Source organism: Choloepus didactylus, chromosome 2 (assembly GCF_015220235.1).
Source record: "Choloepus didactylus isolate mChoDid1 chromosome 2, mChoDid1.pri, whole genome shotgun sequence".
In the NCBI taxonomy this organism is placed as follows: Eukaryota; Metazoa; Chordata; class Mammalia; order Pilosa; family Megalonychidae; genus Choloepus; species Choloepus didactylus.
Genome location: NC_051308.1, coordinates 45,846,618 through 45,871,962, shown reverse-complemented (window position 1 = coordinate 45,871,962; position 25,345 = coordinate 45,846,618). Strand labels below are relative to the sequence as shown.

At 40.0% G+C, this 25,345-nt stretch overlaps 1 protein-coding gene across 1 annotated transcript in view; it reads right to left on the bottom strand.

Annotated features, from left to right (window-relative positions):
* Positions 1 to 24,118, bottom strand: part of PTPN14 (protein tyrosine phosphatase non-receptor type 14) — a 182,225-nt gene extending 158,107 nt beyond the window's left edge. Inside the window, exon 1 of the mRNA XM_037823895.1 lies at positions 23,572 to 24,118. The gene's annotated coding sequence lies outside the window, so the exon portion shown is untranslated. The remainder of the gene's footprint in view (positions 1 to 23,571) is intronic.
* Positions 24,119 to 25,345: the final 1,227 nt, after the last annotated feature.

Below are 25,345 nucleotides of genomic sequence, written 5' to 3'. Positions count from 1 at the left end.
TCACTACACAGAAGGAATTTTAGGGCTAGAGAGTCACCTATTTTCCTACAGAGAGAATGAAAATTACCTTTGGAATTGACAGTTTAAAAAAACAAAACAAAAAAAAAACAAAAACAGGCAGTTTAGATGCAATTAAAAATCAGAACACATGTTTTGTTGAAAAGCCATGGATCAGTGAAGGGTCCGTAGAACACTTGACATGTTAACAGCGTAAATTAAAAAGCCTCTCATATAAATACATGCACATGTATATTGTTTTCATAAAATATTTGGCAATTCCTTAGTGACAAAAGTCTTAGTCACCTATCCTAACCCAGGTACACAAAAGAGCTTTTTTGAAATAACCAATACAATTCAAATAGCAGATCCCTGCCTTGTGAGAAAAAAGATGCATAAACACTAAGTGGATGATAGTATAAATAAATACAAACAAGAAAGAGCAAGAACAATCCAGTAAGAAAAATTATTAAAAGGTAGCAAAATAAGCAGTTAGGAAAAGTATGGGCAATATTGATTCAGCATGTCTTCCCCTAACTGTTGGCCAGAAGGCACCTAAAACCATGTTTTGAGAGATTTTTGTTTTGTTTTGCTTAATCTATAAGAAAATATAAATGGGAAGCTTCTTACACTTTTTTTTTTTTCACAAATATGAGAATATCAGGAATGTAGCATCTTAAAGACTCAAAAGCAGCTTCGATCGAATCTGGAAACCTAAAGGCTACTTTGGGTGTCGGTACAATCAGTACCAAGGCAAACTTCAGCTTAAACAAATATCTCCTGTTAAAAAAAAAAAAGGGAAATAACTTGCAAAACGAATAATCAACAGTTAGCTAATTCAACCTACTCTCAAAAAAATTTATCTATGTTCAGAAAAGGAACAGGCAGGATACAAACACCCAGACCAGTAGAATGTTACAAAGGAATGTACATGCAATACATGTTTTATATTGTGTTCTGAAACAAACTCACTTTCCTAATTACATCTGTCTTAAACCAGCATAAAAAACTAGCTAACAATCCTTGAGGCTAAACCAAATGTTGGTGAGTGAGGAGGTTGCCTAGAAGTGCAGTGAGCAGACACCAGGCTATTTTAAAGAAAGGACAGAGAAGTGTACATGAAAGCCACCAGAGGAAAAAAACAGAAAGCATCATAAAAACTCTACTTGTAAACAAAAGACAACCAACTGTGAAAGCAAATGCCAAGGAATTTTCAATGATTTAATGTAAAATTTCATGTTTACTGCTTAATAAAATTGCAGGTGACATCAAATACATTTAAAAATGTTGGCAAGGTAAGACTGAAAGGAAAAAAGGAGGAAGCCCCTTTTTGCTAGTAACCCAACCACTAGACCAAGAAGCAGAGAAACGCCAACTCAAGATTTTTTAAAAACTGCTATGGTGATCCAGAACTAACTACACACCAAAATAATGAAAATTATTCTGACTTTTAAGAATCCATCATCCCTCATGAGGCTCCTAAGATACTATGAGAGACTAATATACTAATAATCTTTGGGTAATCCTTATATTTTCATTATACAAGATCTATAGGGCAGGAATGACCATCTTGATAGAGGGAGTGCCCTCAGATCTTGCATTCAAAAGTCAACACAATCTTTCAAAGGAGCACATCTGCTTCCCACCCTCCCCCAATATTGTCCCATTTTCCTGACATATCCAATACTGGTAGTCTTTCCTAATAAAGAATGATCCCAAAATAATTACTGTAACTGACTCCATGGATCTGTCAACCAGAGGCCCTAAGGGCAGTTGCTGTGAAAGCATCTAGGGATGCAGGAGGCGCCCTGCAGGCCCCTGGGGCACAGGCCACCCCCAAAGCCTGGGGCCCCTCCTCCTGCCGGGGCTGACCCAGAGCCTCCCCGCCCTGAACAGGCATTTGTTCTCCTGTTTCTTCTTCTCCAGTTCCCTGGGGCTGGGAATCTATTTTTGCAATGAAATAGTATTTAAAAAGAGTGGCTAAGTACTATAATAGGCTATATACACAGATAATAGGGCTTCTGCCAGTTAGCTGAGCATTTAAGCACCAATTTTAACATGCTGTCTATAAGAAAATCAATTCCTGGTTTTCAGCCAAGTGATTACAAACACTCTTTTGGAACCATTCATTTATAAAGTGAGCAATACACGGGTCAAAGCAGTAAAAGTGAAGAGAAAAAGAAAAAAAGAACGGCAATTTGTATCAATAACGTGTGTGTCTCGAATGTAAAATAAAATAAGATTTTTGGTTACTTTAAAATCTTATTAAAGTGGAAATAAAACATAAAAATGTGCTTTAAAAATATGAAAGGACTCAAAATATAAAAGGGTCAAGGGAAAAGCAACCTATTATATACTGCAAAATCTATTTTTTCAAATGATGCTCCTATCCAGCAACTCCTTACATGAGGCCATGGCTGCATGTTTAGAAATCACCAACTTCCTCCCAATCTTCTCTTTTTTCTCTTCCTCGTCTACTACTGCCTGCATTTTAGACCAGACATTTCCAGCCCAGAGTTTGAAATGCCTGAGTGTCTCAAAATGTTTCAGAATAAGTTATAAAATTCTCAAAACAAATTAATGTAATGAGTTTATGCTACAAACAAATCTGCCATGAAGAGAGTCAAGAAACCTAAAACCCTGGAGATGATGTTTCCCAAAAGGACACAAATCAATACAAATCACAGTTCAGCAGATACCAAAGAGGTACATACATAACACAGAGCACCTCACACACACTTTAAAGACAGATCCCGTAACAGCTCCCGACCACGAAATCGCTGAGAGATTTGGGAAGTCAGTGCAGACCACCACGGATGGCCACATGCTGGCAGCGGGTAACAGAGGGACAGCAGAATGTGAATCCTCTTCCACAAGCAGAGAATCTTCTGCTCAACAGCAACAATTCCCTCACCCCAATGATTTCCAACCCTTGAATGGACAACACTTAAGACTATCTAACATAACCTCAAAGATGGTGGTAAAACTCGGGAAATATAACCAAACAAAATGTATATTAAACAAATACAAAGCAGTATATTACACACAATAGTCCCATTTTTCATGTGAAGGATCACAAATAAATGTCACAATCAATCAAATAAATGATCACAGCAAAAAAAAAAAAGGTTAAATTTACTATTTAAATATGCTACTTGAATCTTTTCTAGGACAAAAATAAAATAAATCAGACAACCAATAGTTTCTGCAGACAAGAGTCACAAAACAGTACAGAGGTTTTCTTCTTTTCTCTGACCACTAATTCCACCGCAGAGTTAATACAAAAAGTTTTACAGAACTGCTGAATTTTCAAAGTAGTATAGAGCTGCAACCCTTAAGAATTACATTCTACTAGACTAACTCATGTTAAAGATGGGAAAACTGAGTCATGAGAAGCTAAGTAATCGGCCTAAAAACAAAATAGCTAATTAGTGATAGAACTAGGACTCAGGTTTCTGAAATTCCACGAGTGCACTTTCCACTACACCACAGGAGTGATGATGGGGGGTGGTTGGGGGGTTTGCAAAAATTCAAAATGGATTTGGCCCGTTACACTTCTGCACAGAGTGGTTTAATCTTATGTGGCCTAAGGGACTCTCCGGTAACAAGCTAGAGTCACTTCATAATGGGGCTGCATTTTAAATGGTTAGTGGTTTTTGTAGACAAATGTGCGATCAAAGTGACTAAAATCAAGTTGGAATTAAAGTATACACATATCGACAATAATCCAAACACTCTTCAAAGAAGTCACTGCTTGGTTTTCTAGGTCAAATAACAATATATGGCAAAACATCGTTTTAATGTGTTCCATTACCAGTAAAATATACACTGTTAGAAGAGCATCTTTAGAATCTGTGTGGTAAGGACTCAAAGTCCCCAGAGAACTAAAAGACAAAAACAGAGAGAAGGGTATACCTTTGCAGAGAAGCAGCAGTTCTTGGATCGCCTGGAAACAAACACACAGCTGTGAAAGAGAATCCAAGGCTGCACGGTGTACTGACTGGCCCAGACACAGCAGACAAGAATAGAAGGGGCACTTCGATTGTTCATGTTTGAAAATACAGGGTTTTTTCTTTTAAGCATGGGTTGTGTGGAAGAAATGACAGGAGCTAGAAAAGAAAAATTTTTTAAAGGTAGAAAATCAGGAGAGGGAAGAAAATAGTAAAGGTGATAAAGAAGAGGGGATGCAAGAAGAGGAAGGCAAAAAAAGACATGTCCTCTGCTGCAGGAGGCAGAAAGAAAGCCCCACCCCGCCTTCAGTGGAGGAAGGTTCCCTGCAAGATATGGAACCAGAGAGGCTCTTTCAGGATACCTGGAGATTTCCGACTACCAACGGAATCTGGTCCTTTTCTTTGCCTGTTAAGGAAGTTAATTTTATGAGTTCAACCAGGACTGACCAGTGCCAACTTAGAAATCTAATGGAAGAAGCCTAATTGTCAAGGGGCCTCAGCCCATCCTCAACCCAAAAGGACTAGGGTCTGGGAAAATCATTTTAGTATTCAAAAATTCTGAATAAACAGTAATTAAGTCATCCTAACAACTGTAATGAAACGAGGGGCACCCGAGGCATGCAGTAATACTTGTATTGACTAGTAAAGATTCCCTCTAAAAATTAACTATCTCTTTAATACTTCTTTTTGAGGATTCCTTCTCAATTAACCAAAAACTTCTATCAGCATAACAATATTTCCTCCTAGCCGGTACATCCAAGATTCCAAATAGTCACATAACTAAAAAATGGACTGGATTTAACAGTCGCTAAGAAATGCATACTGAAGAACACCCAGCCAAACACAAACAATAAATCAGAAAAATCTAAAAGGTAGCTGGCGAAAGCAGTTAAGCAGAGGTTGTAGGCTGTGGGCCAAATGCAGTCTGGTGAGGAGTTGTGTTGTTTTCCCTCTCACAGCTTTTGTTATTTTAAATCTATAACAACACTTAAAAATCAATGAAATATATATAGAATGAATAGTTCCAATACTGGAAAAGCTAACGCTGGTAAGCGCTTCTCCTGCAAGCTCAATCAAATAAAACTTTTCTATGCACCTACTAAGGATCAACAACTGAATACAAGACTCTGTCTTTAAGTCATCAATAGCCCAATAATAAAACATAATATTAATCTATAAAAAAATAAATAAGTATAATAACCCTTATAAATTATAAAACTTACTGTTAAAAAGGCTGTGGGAAACAAAGCTGGCAGTATGTAAACTGGGTAATATTAAAAGCAGTTATGCCAACAAAGAATGTAAAAGTGCATACAATATATTCTTTAATGCATTAATCCCACTCCTGGGAAAACAACCCAAAGGAATAATTTGAAAGGAGAAAGACACTACATGTATGGAGATGTTAAGGATATTTTATTTAACACACCCCAAAAACCCTGGAAATAACCCAAATAGTCAACAAATAGAAATTGTGAATTATAACTTACTAATTCAGTGGATTAACTAAAATTATAAATATAGCAAGACTATGTAGAAACATGGAAAAATAGACTGAAAAAGATAAAAGTGAAAAAATGGAAAATAAAAAGTATTTTCTCAATATATTATTCTAATTAGGATATTATTCTATATATATACATGACAAGATTACGGTTACGTTAATACAAAGTTTAGAAAGAATACAAAAACTGGATATGTTTGAGTGGCGGAACAATGAGTGTGAATATTTTTTGAGACATTTAAGAATTGAAATATGGTTTTTTTTTTTTAAAAAAGTGGGGGCTTCAATGCTACCCACAAACAGAGAAGTCAAGAACTATGGGTCCTAATCCATATGTCTTAGATTACCCTGCCACAAGCAAAGTATGTGTTTGGAGACCGAGGTCCTCCAAGCAGCAGAGTAAGGAACAAAAAAAGATGATCATCTCTCACAAGACAGTGACACGACAAATGCATTTGTACTTGACCTTAGCGCACACCAGCACAACACGGTGCACTGCCTAGGCTTCCCTTGGGCATCCACAGCAAGGAGACATAAGGGAAATGAACTCAGTTTTGACCACTGCCCCCCTTAGAAACAGCTTCTAACTATTCATGGACGTCAACAAATGTACCAATTACTATACGACAAACAATGGTTTACAAGAACCTCACATGTGCCACATGTTTAAAAAACTATTCACTGCAATGAACATTCAGTGTTGGTGATGGGCAAACATATTACTCAAGAAAGATAATGTCAGATGGACGCAGGTACATTAAAATGGTCTGGCAGTCATAGGCTTTCTCAGATCAGCAATTTTTTGCCTGAAAATAACCCATGAGGTTAAGCCACATAAGTGGATTCCACTGGCAGACCAACTTTCACTCTAGGAGGGAAGAAAAGGGGGAAGGAAATGAAAGAGAAAGGAGAAGGTTTAGGGGAGTGAGCAGTGTGACACTAGCTGAATTGGGACAGCACAGTACAGGGTCCCCGGGGTGATCGACCTAAAAGCTCCATACAGATATACTTTACACTGTAGCCTCAACTCTTCCAAACTAAAGAATTCAGTGAAGCAGAAAACACTGTAAGTAAAAGCACCTCTTTTTCTTTTGAAACTATTCACAGCTTAAGCAAGCATTTACGATGAGGATGACGATCTTTAAGGTTCAGTAGTAAACTTTTTATAAAATTCAGACTAAATATGTAATAACTCAAGATAAACAAGCATCCTATGTTACTGTACTGATTTTTAAAAGCTTTATTCAGTAATTATCTAGTTTCTCCTACATAAACATAAAGCATCCTCATGCCCATTTACTCTGAGCCTCAGTATGCAGTCTTCCCATAAGATTTATCTAGTCCAAAAGCAAAACTGCATAAACCAAAGGGTCCTCATCTTTCAAAGAAATTTGCAATGAATTCCAAGACATAGAAAATGGACTGAAATTGAAACAAGAATATTTGAGAAACAAAGATCCAAAGAGTTTTGTGGCCCAGTCATTCTCAAATCTATTCAAATTCATATTTCTCCAACATTAATCTGAGTCTTAGTGTTTGCACTATTAATACGCTTAATACTCACACTATTGACATTCTGCTGTCAGCGACTACTGTTCCAACAAGCTCTGGTTCACACACAGTTGCCTGATTCACACATCACCTAGCTTCTCCCACACTTGTACTTGCTTCCCACAGAGCTGTAATATTCGTTACAAGCTTTACCAGGCTGTCTCTCAAAACACAGGGTTGAGTTCCTCAGTTATGTGGATTTTTGACATTCCTCCTCTAAATGAGGCAGCGGGAGGCATTTACACCCCAATGGTAGTTGTAAGATTCAGCTAACATCCCCAAGCCCCACCCCCCACCTCCCATCCCAGCACACACACACACACACACACACACACACACACACACACACACACACACACACACACACAATCTGCCCATTCTGCCCAGGGACCCCGGGTTTGATGGCCTGAAGAGTTCTCCTGTTTGACAAGTCTTCTTGCCTCTCCTTTGAAGTTTCAGAACCTTATATAAGGAAATATAACCAAGAATATTTGTGGGTATGTCTAGACACCACTATTTCTAGGCAGACGCTAAAGACAAGTGTAGCAGCAGGCAATGTGACACTTCTACGGTAAACCCAAGAGAGAGGATACAGTTGGTAATAAAAAGTTTTAGTTTACAGCTTTGGGAGAAAAACTGTAGAAAAGATGGGTTCTTATGTTTCCATTGGTATTTTCTGCTATATAAACCCTATGGCAATAGGTGAATCTAAAAACCATGGAATTAAAACCATCCAATGTCAGGCAACAGAACAATAAATCAATCTCTTTAAACTTTAAAATCTGCAACAAAATTCATACATTTAAGTAGGTTCGGTCATGTACCCAGTTCCATAAAAATAATTAAGATAAAAGTCAGAAAATCTCAAATCAAGTATATGTTTTACTTTTACTTTTTTCCCTGTTTTAATTTAAGAATAAATATGTATTTAAGAAATAGTAAACTGAGAAAAATATGGAGCCAAGAAATCAAAGAAAGAATGAACAGGACTATTTCTTCAAATGATTTTTAGAAACCAGGAAAGAAAATTGCAGGTGGTCCGTGTCTATTCAATTTAAAAAGATGAATAATTCAGTTTGTTCTGATATTTTTTCATTTTAAAATACCTCTAGTAATTACAAAACTCAAATGGTAAGCATTTTGAATCTAATGAAATGAAAATTACAAAACCAGCACTACTAGGATATGAGGAAAGTCTACACTTAAATATTGATGATGGTACTATAAACTGATAGCCTTGCTAGAGGTTACTCAGGCCATATGTAACAAAATCCACAGGCAATTCATGCCCTCTGACCCAGATAGTATTCTTGGGAAACTATATTCCAAGGAACCAGTCCAAGTAAAATAAACGTAATTTGTGCAACAATGTTTATAGCAATGCTATTTATAATTGTTAAAACTGGAAACAACCCAAATGCCAAACCATCAGAGAATAATTAAATTAATTATGGTATAAAAGATGGGATTATCAGTCCTCAACTCTTTGCTCCCCTCCTGTAATATATCCCATCCGTTTCCCTGTGACTTGCCTATGAACTCGGTTGGATGAGTCCCCAGTTCACTGACTTTGGACTTGGCCACATGATATACTTTGGCCAATGGGATGTAAGCAGGCAACACAGCTGCTGCCTCGAAGCAGCAGCTTTAAATGAGATCGCATGCTTCTTACTGCACTCCTGCCCTCAGCCAGGAGAACAGCATGTCCCAAATATGAATTGTTCCTTTAGCCTGGGTCCCTGCGCAAGAAGACATGTGGGGCCAAGCTGAGCCCAGTCAAACCATAGAGAAGTGCAGCCCACCCACAGCACTCATGTAACAGAGGCAGGAAACAAATGTTTGTTGTTGTAAGCCACTAAGATGTTGGAACCTTTTTTGTTACCACAGCAAAAACTAAATAATACAACAGTCATCAAAATATTGCAAGTTATAGAATAGGTGATATAAGAAAATATATACTTGAAAAAAATTTGTGAAAAAGAAGACAAGAATAATCGGCACATACCAATGACATCTATATAAAACAAAAGTGAAAAAAGGACCAGAAGTTAATTTAGAATGATGTAAGTTTATAATTATTTTCCTATGAACTGTATGTTTATATATATATGTATCTTTTAATTCCCATTTAAGTGACACCTCTTTTTGTAAACAGACTTTTCAACAATTCTACATGTATCATATTCATAACAGAAATAATTCTGTCAATACACATTTATCTGTTTTAAATGATATAAGAATTATTCAACACTTATGGAAAAAGAGACTCTGGTGTAAGAGCTATTATTCAGCCTTTGAATGTTTAAACTTAGGATTCATCAATTCTTCTATCAGACAATAAGGAAGGGAATTTCAAAAAAACAGACAAAACCAAGAGTTGTGAAAAAATATTTGCTGTGATAATCCACTTTCTAGTTAACAAACATTGGGTTTTCAGAGCAAGGCTCAAGAGACCATCAACTATCTGAGAATAAAATTGTATTACCTTTTATCGTTACCTTTAGAACCTATGCTCAAAATTCCACTGCATTTGTATAATCCAAGAATCATAAAAATGTTCATCTTAATGTGCAATCTCACTCATGAGAATTTATCCTAAAACAAATTCAACAACAAAAAACTATCATGTCAAGATTCTCACTATCTTCTGTGAAACAGAAAGAAATATAAAATGTGTATCATCTCAGGAATAAAAAATAAAGCAATTTACAGAATGTTAACTGTAAGCAGATGTACTAAAATATTAATTATTAAGACTACAAGAATAAAAGCATGCATATATATAAAGGAGTTTATAAAACTAAAGCTATGAAAATATGCCTACAAATGAGGAAAATATGAAAACTTTAAAACAACTGGGAGCAGATCTATGGGTGGACCTGCCAACTTTTTTAGAGTATTGTTATTACACTGAGGAGAGAAAAAGGTCTAACGTTTGTATTTACAAAATCTGTACTTGCTATAAAATACAGCAACATGTCTCAGTTAAAAAGCAAGTGAAGTGTGCTTAAAGTTTAAAAAAAAATTTCTGATAAAGATCTTCTGATTAAGGCAATCTTTGATTAGCAAATAGGGCATATTAAGCATAATTTGATCATTTCTTGATAACTCAAAGTCATTCTGAGAAACATCAATTTTTGTACTATAGTCCCTAATTCAAAGTTGGTATCTGCTAGGCTGGGGAGATAAATGGGAACCCCCCAATAGGCACTAAATGCATAAAGGACTGCTAATGAACAGTTCAAAGTAATGTTTTCCCTTTCACCTTTGAGAGGCAGTGATGCAAAGTGGTTACAAATACAGGCATTGGATTCATGCCCAGATTTGATGCCCTGCTCCATCATCTACTAGTAATTGCACCCCAACGTTGGTACATAGTAAACTACTATTTACTAGTTATACAATCTTGTGCAAGTTAACTAATTTGCCTAAGTCTTGGTTTTCTCATCTATAAAACAGATGAGAATGTTCATTCACCTATACAATTATACAATGATAGCGTTTACTTCTTAGGGTTGTAAGGATCAAGAAAGATAATCCACTTAAAGTGATTGACAAAGTACCTGCACATGCTAAGTACTAAAAAATGGCAGCGAATATTATTCTGTCTCTGCTGGTCAACCAAGATGTCATCAGGCTTGCTTCTTACCATCTCCAAAAACGATTCCTAATTTCTATCTTTGAAATATCACTGAGGAACTAGGTTTCCCAGAAGTACAGTTCTATAACCATCTATAATGCTGCTGTACAGTAGAAATATAATGTGAACCACAAATGTGTGGCACTTAGGTAATTTTAAATTTTCTAGTAGTCACATTTAGAAAGCAAAAAGAAACAGGTGAAATTGTAATAATAGATTTTATTTGACCAAATATATCCAGAACATTATCATTTCAATATGCAATCAGTAAAAAAAAATATATATATATATATGGGATATTCTACTTTTTTTTTTTTGTACTAAGTCTTTGAAATCTAGTGTGTATTTGGCACTGCTAGCATCTCTCAATTTGACCTAGCTGCATTTGAAATGCTCAATGGCCATATGTAGCTAAAAGCCACATGGTTGGTTGCTTATTCTTTTAAACATTATGACCCAGAAAAAACATCTCCACTCTCAAAAACAGCAAAATGCATTCAATAAACAACTGAATGGATGGAAGGAGGGAGGGAGGGAAAATATGTTTACTTAGACCTGTATAGACTTTGGGCCTAATGTAGTGGTGAAGAATTTGAGCTGTGGAGTCAGGGAGAACTGGTTCAAATCCCTACTTCTACTTACTAGCTGTGTGACTTTAGCAAAGAACCTCTTTACACCTCACATTACTCAAGGATCAACAATAGCTAAAAATAACACCTCTTTCATAGGGCTGTTTAAAGGCTGTAGGGAAAATGGGTTTCTATACATAAAGCTCTGTTTTGTAAAAGGCCAGAAACAGGATGGGAGAAATTGATGAAGGGAATACTGAGGAAACTGGCTTTAGATAAGTAAAGAAGCTGGAGGGGGTTGGGGGGGATTGTTCATATTATATTCACAAAGCATTTGTTAATCACCTATTTAAATAAAACAACACAAATAATTGCAATGACACTTCCAGATCCCTCAATGGTTTACACCTCCTTAGCCTGCTGGCTTTCTTCTTGGCAGTATTTTAAGTAAGGTGGGAAGAGGAGGGCTGAATTTGGAGAATCAAGATTTTTCAGCAGTATGTATATTAGCTACATTTTCCAGTCTCAAGACAAACTACTGAATACATCTGAATCTTTCTATGAAGGATGAAGTTCCTACAGTGCCTCAAATTTAATTTGAACATAACTCTTCACTATATTACATATATTATAAATACGTAAAATTAAAACTCATGTTTACTGTCCCTTAAACTTCCCTTGAAAGGTGGTTTTCTGAATAAATTCCTCATCTTTTATTTACTTATTCTTTCATTGTGCTCTAAAGGTGGCAAAAAAAAAAGTCAAGTTATTTAAAAAAATGAAGTTAGTTCTAGTCTGCTACTGAAGACTGTAAATATCCAATCATCTTAATAATCCAAGACAGTACGCTGTCTAATTTAAGTGTAGGGTTTCTTAAAGACAGCAAACATGTCTCTTCTATGCTAGGTACTATCTAAACCAAGATTCTTCTAGAGAGCATTTCATGGAATATCAGTGTCCCTTGAGATTACAGGTGTTCCAAAAAATTTTAAAAAGGGTCCTTATTAAAAGGAATTTTGGCTTTGTGTTTCAAACTTACATTTATTGCAAGATTTCTCAGCATCTATTTTGCTAACGTACACTATGAATTTCCAAGGGGGGAAGCATACAATAAACTTTCCCAAATATCATGCTGGGCTCTAATGTTCTGTTATCACGATTTCAAGCTGCTGCACTCAGCCATTAGTTTTATCAGTCTACAAATGAGAAAAAAATAATAATGCAAATCAAGAACCAAAATGACAGGGAAATGGCCTGGATACCCCACAAAAATAGATGTCCTTTGCATACCCTGCCCTGACGTGCTGTGCAATGTGCATTTCTTATTTTTATAATCCCAGAAAAAAATACTAATTTTGAATACACAAAGTAATTAAGCTATCACAATTCTCCAAAATGTAGACAATTTATTATAAAACCGGGATTCTTAAAAAATAATTTAGGAAGTGTAAATATCACTTTGTATTCCCAGGGAAAGGTAAAATTCCTAAATACATTAATAAGATGAAGGGACACGTAGTGCACTCATCTACCTAACCTGGCACTCAGAAAAGAAGCCCATTTTGAAAACAACCAAACAGCTGCTCAACAGAAGCACAGCACTAAGCTTTTCCAGCCTTTTAGACACCTCTTAGTAAAACAATTTTCTAAAGAATATAATTAAGATAAGCAGGTGCCATTTCAGTATTTTGGAGTTTTAATTCATCTCACATCAGCCTCACCTTTTTTTCCTCAAAAATCACTTAATTGTATAATATTCCACAACAAATCCTTACCTTCGAGTAAAAGAATTTATATGATCTTTCAAAAATGTATCCATTTTAAAAGCACAACCCACCATGAATGCTAGTTAGTATAAGTCATGGATTTAAGAGTCTAACGACCATTTTTTCAAATGACAATTTGGAGATCTGATTATGTCTTTTAAAAATGGGCAACTTCATCATCTAAAGCACATTTTTTCAAAATGTATAATAAAAAAAATGCATAAAAGATCACAGAATTTCACTGGAAAAAGTGAATGCTAATTGCCTCCTGGAGCTTTAAATGAAACTTAATTGCTGGCCTGAGCTGTCACCACTGACCTTGGTAACAGACTAGTGTACCCTTCGTAAACCTAATACGGCATAATCCTCCTTCATTATGGTTATTATAGCTCTGCAGTGGGGCACATCTGCCACAAAAATAAACTCTTGAGTCTCTCCTCTAAATGAATGTAGTACTTCTCCATAACAGAACAAGTAGCTTTGATGGAGAAGTCAGCCTAACAACAAGTAGAATCACTTCACAGTCCAGATTTACTTCCAAACTCAGATTCACACGTTCTCTGGACACTACTACAGAAACCAAAACACAATCTACGGTGAGGGGGAAGAAAAAAAAGGAGAATGGCTATTAAAAAAAAAAGAATGACCATTATAGAGTAAATGGGAAAAGCAGAAGAAAGAACTTTTAAAACAAATTATGGTTGAATTAGGAAATCAATTATCCAAATAAATTCTGAATCAATTAATCAGATATATTCAGTGGCTCATCTTATTGAGACACTCTAAACTTCAGACTTCAGATACTGAACACGAGATCTTCCCTTCATCTGTATTGAAGTTTATTTCAGACACACATTTTTTAAAAAAAATGTGACTTCAATTCAAAACATTATCTTGCATCTACTAATCAATAATTCCCCATTTACTGAACATCTACTCTGCATCAGGCGCTAAGAACCCAAAGATAAATAAAGCACAAAAACATGTCTTCTAACACTGGTACAAAGAGTTAACAATACAGTGGTATTTGGTAGGGAAACACCTATTGCAGGCTGCGGACTATAGTTAATGGCAATATGTTAAAAGTCTTTCTTCAATAGTAACTGGTGTACCACATTAATACTGTGGGTCAAAAATAGGGGGAGATAAGGGATATGGGGTGTTTTGGGTTTTGTTTTGTGTGTCTATCTGATAATTTTCTTTTTGGAATAATGAAAACAGTCTAAAAGTGAGTTGATGACTACACAAATAAGTGATGTATAATTTGAATGGAATATATGATAAATATATCTCAATAAAATCTGAAAAAAAAAAGTCTTCTAAGAGCATGCAACTTTGGGGAGATAGGTGAACAAACAATCATCATACAATGTGATATATGCCAAAGTAATACATGTGTAAAGCACTATGGGAAGACAGATAAGGTGATGGTGAATTCTTCCTAATGATGAAAAGGGAATGTCAGACAAAACAGCCAAGAAGACATAAAAATCATACCAGACATCAAAGAATGAGTAGGAGATTACTGTGTGACTGGGTATAAAAAGAAATTCAAAGGAGAAGTAATGGTAACAGCCAGAGTCAAGGCACTAAGCTTTCAACACTGGGAAATGTTTGGAACAGGGTGAGAGCTAGAAGAGACTTAGGGGAGCAACCGGACAAGGCTAGGAAGTTACTGGGAGGCCTTAAATGCTCCTCTAGGAAATCATCTCTTAACCATAGGCAATTAATTTCTTTAATTAAATATTTCAGACCTAAGTGAGAATATAATGAACATGCATGTTCCCACCACACAGCTCAGGAAATAAAACAATACCACACCCCCTCCTAACCTCCGCCCCTTCTGCCACCCACACACCCTGCAGTTGTTTTCTTCTGGCATTTCGTCATACTTTTACTACATACGTATTTACCCCTAAATAATATAAATTGGCAAGAAAGATTTTAAGCAGGAGAATGAAAATACAAGATCTGTTTCGGAAAGAACTCCGCAGTGCAGAGGGCAGACGGGTCCCAGCCCTGACGGGGGACCAGGTGACAGCTCAAGACAGAGTGGGGTCAACACAGCTGTCCTCACTGAAGGACTGTCACAATGAAGAGGAGCTCATCCCAGGGCGAGGAGAGGCAGATCTGAATGAACAGTTACAGGTGACCAACTGCAGAACAGACGCAATCTGGGCTGACCGCGGTAGGGGAGGCAGAGGGGAGTGAGGGAGGCAGGAGGAGGCTCCCAGGCAACTGACAGGCTAAAATGAGGGGGTGAGACAGGTTAACCAGGACAGAAAGTAAAATGGGTAAAAGCCAAGAGCAAAAAGGTACGAGGTGCTAACTAGAGACTGAGATCAGGGAAGGCTGCCTAAAGAAAGCGGTCTCTTTAATAAGGTGGGTCCTGAGGGACAGCTTTGACAGGCAACCATGAGTGTGAGGATGAGGATTCCTCGGCAAGGAAACAGCACTAGCATAGGTGGAAAATTATCGGGCCTGTTCAGGAAACAGCTGCAGCTTGGCAGAACTCTGGGGAATAGTGGGACATAAATCTGAAGAAACCGGAGGACCTTTTGGGGATTATTTGTGGAGAACCTTAAATATCAACTTGAACTCTGTGTATGTAATTCATAACAAATTCACTTTCATGACCATGAAATCTGCCTTAATCCCTTTTACTTGAGAACTAAAATAATGGTGAAAGCAAATCTTGTGATTTGGGAGATAACATCAATGATATCACTGTTGCTTATTACCTAGTTTTAAAAGTACAACCGAGAGCCTCGGTTGATGGGCACACGTACAAATCCGCCTTGATGCGGTGTCATGGAGGGCTTCTCTCTCTCTCTCTCTCTCTCATTTTAAAAACTAGCAACCCAGTGGTCAAATGATGGGAGATTATTTTATATGAACTGCTAAAAAAAATAAGGCAAATGAAGTAAATTAAGCATATTCTAATCAATATATCAAAACCTGCAAAAACAAATTTAGTTTTATACCTTACTCCCTAAATGTTCCCACTTCCTAACCCTCCTGTGATATTTACACATCTTTGTTCTACATAGATTCCTGGGTTTGAAAAATGAGGAGAAAAGTATCAAGTTTTTGAAGTATCCAGATAAAGGAAAACAATATTAAGAACCATAATAAAAGCAACTTCAAGAGAACACCTAAGAGATGTGGTTTTTCCTCTCGAATAACAAATATGACATGTATAATAAATAGCACCGCTACCTGGTTAATTTTTAAAATCACATACAGTTATTAACATGATGCAATTTTCCTAGAGCACTATCTCCTATTAGAGAATAAATAAGATGTAAACCAACTTATTTCAGAAATACATTCAATCACTGATTATAGTCTATAAATGTACTTTTTATCAACTTGCTTTCACTATACAAAAGCACCTTCTTCCTGGGGTCATTGAAAGATTAGTAAAAGCATCTCTATAAAGTGCTGGGCACACTGGGATAGAGACAGCACCTATAAATGTTAGCCATGATCATTGCTATCCGACCTACACATAGGGTGGGGATTCTGAAGAATGAATAAGACTTGATCCCTACCAGGAGAAGCTCACAACCTAGTAGAGGTGACAGAGAGGTAAGCAAACATAATGTGGTCAGACAAAACTTACCAACATAGGTAAGTTCAAGTACTAAGAGACTATAAAGGAACAAATGGCTAACCACGAGCAGGGAGGAACGTCGGCAAAGGTGGCGAAGCAATGCTAGAGGTTAAGCAGGTAGCAAGGAGGAAAGGTCACTCTGGATCAGGATGTAACAATGGAGATGGGAATTAAATGCCAAGTGTTAGGGGCTCTAGCATCGATTGAGAGAAGTGCAGCATGTGAGGATGGGGAGGTAATCAGGGGTAAAGAAGCCTTACGTACTAAAAGACAGTCTTTGAAGCTCTTGGAATAATCCCAAGAGGCCGTGAAGATGGAGGAAAGGGAACAAACTGAAGTTATTTTAGGGGTGCAGACCCCCAAAAAACTAGACTGACTGGATTCATTGTTGGAGTTGGCGGGGGGGGGGGGGGGGGGGGGTTAAGAAAGAATAGTTGAAGAGAACTCCAAGTTCCTGGCTTGAACAGCTAACTCAACAGATGATCGTGTCACTGACCAAGACAGAAAATAGCAGCTTTTGTAGTAAGAAATTGGAGAATTCAATTTAAGACAGGTAGGATTTGGATGTGTAATGGATACCCAGATGGAAATAACCACCAGAGAGAAACCAAACTGCTTGGCCCCAAGTGGAGAGGTTTGGATTGGAGGAGATCCACCAAAATGGAAGCATCTGTTTCATGTTTGGCAAGAACCTGCCTAGTTATAAGCAGCCATTAAGCCTCACCACAACTCTAAAGCAACCAGAAACAATCACTCAAACCACTGCAAGCCTGAGGAAGAGTGAATAGACCAACTCAAGATTCCTTAGCTCAGCGATTCTCAAAATGCAATGGGTCACCCAACATCCTGGGAATGAGAACAACTTCTTTACCAAAAGGGGGAAGCAAAATGAAACAATAAAATTTCAGTGGCTCAGAAATTCCAAATGGAGTCGAGAGGTCACTCTGATGGGCATTCTTATGCACTATATGAATAACCCTTTTCAGGTTTTAATATATTGGAATAGCTAGAATTAAATAAATACCTGAAACTGTCAAACTCCAACCCAGTAGCCTTGACTCTTGAAGACGATTGTATAGCAATGTAGCTTACAAGGGGTGACAGTGTGATTGTGAAAGCCTTGTGGATCACACTTCCTTTATCCAGTGTATGGATGAATGAATAGAAAAATGGGGACAAAAACTAAATGAAAAACAGGGTGGGATGGGGGGGATGATTTGGGTGTTCTTTTTTACTTTTATTTTTTATTCTTATTCTTTCTGGCATAAGGAAAATGTTCAAAAATAGATTGGGGTGATGAATGCACAACTATATGATGGTACTGTGAACAGGTGATTGTATACCATGGATGACTGTATGGTATGCGAATATATCTCAATAAAACTGAATTAAAAAAAATAGATCAGGGAGATGAATGCACAACTATATGATGGTACTGTGAACAGGTGATTGTACACTATGGATGACTGATTGTATGGTATGTGACTATAGCTCAATAAAACTGAATTTAATTAAAAAACAAATGCAATGGGTCAGGGTCCAAGAGCTTCAGTGTCACCTGGGAGTCCCTTGGAAATGCAAATTCTTGGACACCACCCCAGATGTACTGAATCAGAAACTGGGGTGGGATGGATTGGGGTGGGGAGCAGCAATCTGTGTTAAGCCCTCCAGGTCTCCAGGTGATTGTAATGCTCACTCGAGTTTGAGAACTACTGCCCTAGCTACTACCCCAATTATTTGAGGGGAATGGAGTGTGAAATAAACACGCCCCTGGAGATGGATTTCCAATGACTTGAGAAAATTGTTAGTAAAATACACTCTTTGCATAAAGATACGCATTAGAGACTTATACTAATTTTTAACAATTACTCTGATTTTTCACTATGAGCTCAAAATGTGTAAGGCAAAGTACATCAGGTAGTGGTCCACACAGAAAGGCTTCCTAACCTAAGAATACAGTTCAACATTAAAATCTCAAATGGGAGAGAACAGTCTGCTACTTATATGATGCTACACACCAGCTGTCCTGTTTCTCATTTTCTCACAAGTCACTCCTATTGACCAATATCAAGCATTTACGGGACGGCCAGCTAGGTTACAGGATCTGTGAATACACAACAGTCCTCTGGGTCAAGCTAATTGACCAGAGTAAGGATGAAACCTCTGACCTGGTCATAATTCAGCCCCCTAAAGAGCTAAGCTAAATTACCCATGTATCAAATGTTAAATATAAAATCGATCTAAGAACAGCCACAATATGTTTTTTCCATAGGAGGACTAAAAGTTTGATGGGAGCACAAAACAAAACCAAGTCAAAGAACACAGAAAAAAGGAAAGGAAGTTAAAACAATGTTAATATGCCACTTAAAATCACACTTATATCCACAACCACCCCTACCCCACAAAAAACTCCTTAGTTACTATTACCTCTCATCCTCAGCTACTCAAGTCCTTCATCCACAAGCACATATCATATCCTTTGCCAAATCCAATTCAGAGACGATTTATTTTTCATTAAACGGCACAGCCATCGCTAGTCTGGGTGACATGGATTTCCTCTCCCCTTCTACTGCAAACATACCAGTGGGATCTGTGTCTTTCCTAGGCTTTCTCCCCTCGCCCCTCAAAGGGGTACCCTCTTATGACCTCCTGGCCTGAACAAGTTCTTTGCAGTAACAACCCATTAGGCTTCAAGAACACATACACACCTGCCCTACTGCCCTTTTATGAGCTATTCCTTTCTTGTAACATTCCCTCCTGCTGAGAGGTTGATATGATGATCAGTGAATTAGTGCTTGTCAAATACTTCAGGCTTCTCAGATGAAAGGTAACATTCAAGTTGAAGGGACCTGTGGCTGGCACTACACTAGAGGTCCCGCAGTTGACTCTACATTTGGGCTTCAAAGAAGGAAAGCAAGGCTGCGAGGACACTAGCTTTTGCACTCCTGCTAAGGGCAGGCAAATTTATTCTAACATTCTTTAATTAACTGAATTTCAACATTAGAAATACAAGGGATCCTTCTAGTAGAATTCAACATTTGTTATGGTAAGTAGGGTAAAGGGAAAAGGACCCCTTTCTCTGCCCTTCTTCTCTAAGTGACTTTCCCTCTCCAAACTTCCCTACCGCCTGGTCCTGCAGCTCTAGACCTCCTGTTTGACGGGCCACGTGGCAGCTGCCAGCCAACACATTTGCTTTGAGCCAACAGAAAAGGAAAAAAAAATGTCCAAGACAAAGCTTTGGGTGTATGTTGGCATGCATGTGAATTCAAGCGTGCTGGTGAAAAAATGACACACACAAAGAGCACATTCATAGCCACACACAACTCCTTGCACGTATAAATAGACACCCTTGAACAAATACTACTCCAAATGAGGCAATACGTTAGGAGGGTAATAGATGGCATTACACTGAATTCTCTGTACACATCCTACAAATTAGATACTACTGGCTCCATCTTGCAGATGAAGAAACTGAGACTCAAGAATATGCAATTAAAAAGTGGCGGAGCTGGAATTCATATCTAGCTTTACCGCGAATTCCCGACCCAGGATCCCCTGCTTTACCACACTGACAGCCAGAAAAGGCTGCAGAAATAGCCGCATGCCCCACTTGGTAAAACCTCTGGCAGGGGTAGGGTAAATTAAATCAAATCAAATCAGTAAGGAGGAATAACAAAATCTTAGTTTAGTCATTAAGCTCCTCCCAACCAATGCTTTTTTTGTCTGTTGTTTGTTTTCCCTCATTCGTTTTTAATCTGTGCAAGCAGCAATGATTTAATATAATTGGCTAATTAAGAATTTCATCTTCTCTTTCTCTGTGCTTTATCTCTACAAAGAGCATAGCACTATTCTGAACACAGGATGAGTTCAAAAAATACACAGCACCTGGTGACTAAGTAAAGACGTTTGAATGCAGGATAGCAGATCAAAAAGGACAAGAATATGGAACCCAGGTGGGCTGTAATATGCAATCGAAGATGTTTGTTTTCCTGAAGCAATTTGCCCCTAATAAGGAGGGAAGGCACTGAAAAAAAGAAAAAATCATCTTAATTGTTGACTTCTGAACCCATCCATTCAGGACAAGTAAGAATCTTCCCAATAGATAGCACAATACTGTAAGAGTAAATAACAAAGCTGAGTGTGAGTATGGCTGAAAGAGGAAGGCTAGGGTGGTGTATGTCACCAGAAGGAAAGTTATAGGTAAAAACTGGGACTGTGTAACTTAGCAAAATCTTGAATGGACAAAGTTGGTGGTTAATTGTACAAATACAAGTTCTTATGTGAACTAGAACAAATGTACATCACTATTACAAGGTGTTAAGAATAGGGTGGTATATGGGAAAAAATACAATTAATGCAAACTAAGGTCTATACTTAACAGTAACACTGTAATATTCTTTCATTAGTTATAACAAAGGCACTATACCAAAACTAAATGTCAGTAATAGGAGAATATAAGGAGTAAGGATTTTTTTTTTTTCCCAGAAATGAGAATGCTCTCATATTGACTGCGGTGGTGAATTCATAACTATGTGATGATTCCAAGACCCACTGATTGTACACCTAGGATGGACTATATGATGTGTGAATAAAACCGCTTAAATTTTTTTTAAAAAAGAATTCTCCCCAAAACTTGGATTTTTCTTTAAATTCTTTGATTCTTCTACATTAAAATAGACTCTATAACTGTTTTTTCCATTGCAGCTGCCAATGCCACACAGTACATATGAACCAGAAAAAAATAAGTCTGCTTCAAGCACAAGGTAACTGTTTTTAAGCCAATGATGGAAGCTAGGCAGATACCTGGGATTAGCAGGAAAAGACTTCTCTTTTGGTGATTTCTCTCATACAGGTCCTTCCCCCTCAGAAAAACTCTATAAAGCGGCTGTTCCTGGGAGAAAATGCTGGTGGAGGCACTTGGATGTACACTGGAAGTTGTGGGGCCAGTGTGTTATTTCCACTCTGATGTACTGACCTGAGGTCACAGAAGGCTGGACCTCTGCCACCTCAGCCAGGATTCAGTCACTATGAATCCTACCACCACACCTCTTCAACCAGTGAAGGGCGCCCTTGAAACACAAACGCCACGCAGAATGCTACTGCACTATAAGAAACTTTTCTAGACAGGAGTCATTGAATCCTGGAACATTAGGCTGCAACAACCTGCATGAAGATAGTCAGTTCTTATCAAGTTTCAAAGGAAAGAAAAATGGTCCTTTGTACTGCGCTAAAGCAATAATAATGACTTTAATAATAACGACATCTCTATTAAGTAGTGAATACTATAACAAACACTGTGACACATACATAAACTAACTCTGCACATCATAGACACCATTGCAGATGTGGCAAAAGGGCATCACGCCATTCTGCTCCCACTCATTTTGATGGCACAATCTTTAACCCCATCACCAAATGGTAAGGTAACTTTAATACAAGGTTTTGTAATGTTGCAGAATTCTCATCACCTGTTACTCTTCAGAAAGGAATCAGTACCATTCTAACAAAACCAGGCATTGGGTCAATTAGTGCCAAATAAAATGTAGAAAGTCGCACAACTGCTGCTTGTTCTAGAAACAGCATCAGACGTAGAGATGTGTCTGAAGAGGGAGACTTGTTCCTCTGAGTGGATAGCATGCCAGTTTAATTCCTGATAGTCAAAAAAAAAAAAAATGCTACACGCAGCAACACTGCACCTACTGAGCCACAAATCCCACTCAGGCCCCTAAATAGCTAGGTATGACCTTTTTGTCCTTGTTGTACTCCACTGTTCGGATGACTGGGTATTCACTTTCCACAAGCTGTTTCCTCTACCTGGAGTGCATACCCCTGATCACTCCACCAGGTGAGCGCCACCTCCAACCTCAAAGCCAGGTGCACGCTTCACGCTCTCCACCAAGCCTTTCCTCCCCTCTGGGCAGAAACTCTCTCTCTCCGCATGGCAATTGTTATCTGCCTATGGGTTCCCTCCACTAGGCTGCAGACTGCTGGACTACAATCTTGTTTTAGCAACTTTGTATCCCCTGTTCCTAGCACAGAGTAGAAAGTCAATACAAGGTTTGTTGAATGAATGGGTGGACTAATCCACTACAGAAAATTAACACATGAGTAGTAGCCTTGCAACAGTACCTGCAGCCTGCAGTCGAGAAATTCCCCACCTTCACAAAGAGCCTGTAAGACTCAGTCCTCTCCTCAGACTGAAGGCAAAATCCTTACAATCCTCTTAAATTTTAAGTGGGGATGGGGGTGGAGTGACAGGAACCAAGGAAGGGGAAGGGAAAAGGAGGTAGAGACAGGACTCCCTCCAGAAGAAAAAGTGGAAAACCCACATACAAGTACTCAAAAACCAGATTTCGGGGTCATGAAGCGAAGGAAGGAGTAGGGAGGTAGCTACTTCTTCGAACCTTGGAAGTTTGACGTGGAGATCTGAACTGAAATGATGTGGCCACAGGTCTTCCCTAGAAGCCAGCCCGACCGACCACCCAGGAAGGGCCAAGACGCCCGGAGTTCGTTGGCACAGCTGGGGCCTAGTGAGAGGGCATGAAAATACCTCTCCTTTCCCTCCCAAGACGCTGTCCCCGTGGGAGCAGGAGTGGGGACGGGGAGCTGCGTCCCCCTCCCGCTGGAGCGACAGCGACTTAGTTCTGGGTGTCTCAGACGGCCCTTTCCAGGCCCTCTCCCGCTCCCAAAAAGCAGAAGGGAATGGAGAAGAGAGGCAAAAGGTTTAATTACTAACTATCCAGACGGCGCCCACCTTCAAGCTTAACTCCCCCATACAAAGCTGTGCGCCCTACTGCGGGCAGTTTCCACGTCGAAATAAAACCCCTGGGATCGGCCACCTCGCGTCCCCACTACCCTGCCAGGCGTCCCCGGCCGCCGATCGCGAGTTGGCGTTGCCAGTGTTTGCCCAAGTCATCTGCAAAGCGCCCGGAGCGCGGAGGCGGCTCCAACCTCCGCCCCGACTTACACAGCGCTTACCTGCTTACATGGCCCCCGTCGGTGCCCCTGAGTCCCGCGTGGAATGGCTTTCCTCCGCGGTGGCGGCAGAGCCCGCAATTCCCCAAGGACTTGATTCCAGTGGCTGGCGGAGGAGGGGCGGAGGGAAGGAGCCGGAGGAGGCGAAACGGGAGGGAGGTTTCCGCTCCGTTCCCGGCGCGGGAGTCAGCGAAAGGAGCAAAGGAGAATAAGAAAAACCTAAGGTCGGCTCTGTCCCGCCGGTGAGGGGCCGACGCGAGAAGGCCGGGAAGGATGGGTGAGGTGGGAGGGGAAGGACCGCCAGCGGCCACTTTGTGTCCGCTGCTCCCAGAGGAACCGAGCGAGGAGAAGAGGGAACTGAGGGAGAAACACAGCAACCTGCCCCCGAGACTACGTCCGCTGCGCTCCAGGGAGAAAAAGTTGGGAAGAACTTTTAAGGGCCAGGAGAGCCAGAGCGGCAGGAAATGCAAGCAGCTGGGAGAGGAGGGAGGAAGGGGCCGTGCGAGTGGGAGGGGACCGAGCAGGCGCCGGCGGCCCGGCTCCCCCACCCCCGGGCCCGGCTCCGCGGTGCTGGGGCCGGGAGGCGGAGGGAGCTCGGAGCGCGCGGCCGGGGGCGGAGAGGAATGCGGCGCGGGAGGGCGCGCGACGAGGGCGCCCTCTCCCAGGCCTGAGCGCGCGCGCGTGTGAGTGAGTTTAAGTGCGTGTGCGCGCGTGTGAGCGTGTGTGAGCGCTGAAACGTGGAGCCCGAGCGCCCAAGCTGGAGGCGCGCCGTCCTCGGGGACGTCACAGCGCTGGAATCCGAGGAATGCCGGGCTGCAGGAGCTCCTGCAGGCCCGGGAGAAGTCGCGCACTTTTAATGTGGTAGCTTTTGAAAACGTTTTAAAAGCTGAGAGCTGAAGAAGGAGGACAAGGTGAAATTTCCTGGAGTAAGAAACTTGGGGGTGGAGAAGAAAACTCGACCGCACCCATTCCCTTCCCCCTCGCCCCCCTCACCAGCGCCGCTCCTGGCGCGGCGCAAAGCGGGAAGGAAGGAAAAATCCCACCTAGATCTGTGAAGACCACGAGGACTGGGCAGCAGCAGCAAGTCGCCCAACTCCGACGTAGAGCAAGGACTGCCCACCTTACTTGGGGGAACCCTCCAAGCATGACAGCCCCGTGCAGCCATCGCACAGGGGAAGACAGACCAGGAGAACGAAAGGTGGCCTCACCGAGTAGGCAGTCTCGGAGCTCTTTTTCCAAGGCACCCGGAACCTTCGAGCACTGGACTTGGTGCCTTAGCCCCCCACCCCCACCCCTTTCCCCCCAGGTATCGTAAAAACAACCTATGTGAGAGTTAGAATATGTCGTCTTCCCGGTTCGTGCCATGCCACAGAATCGCCCCACCCTGCCTAGGAAGGCACTGGGAGGGAACTTCCTTAGCACTTTCGGAGGTGGGGTTAATGAGCAGCGGCTGGTGTGATGGAAAAAGCTCGCAGCCAGGCGGGAAACCTGGGTTTGGGGCCCTGCCCTGCTGTTGTCGAATTGGTTGACTGAGTATCCCATCCCTTGTGATCCTTGGTTTCTATAACTGTAAAATTAAAGGGTTTGACTACGTTTTTTTCTGTGGCCCTTCCCATTGCTGAAAACGTGTCCTAGGCGTCTGTTATCTGGCCCTGATTCAAGCCCAGATTCATCCTTTCTCAGATTGAAAAGGAATCTTTAAGACATTTGTCACAGAAGATATTGCCCTAAATTACTTTAATGCCCTAAAATGCATGCAAAAATCTTGGATCTCAGG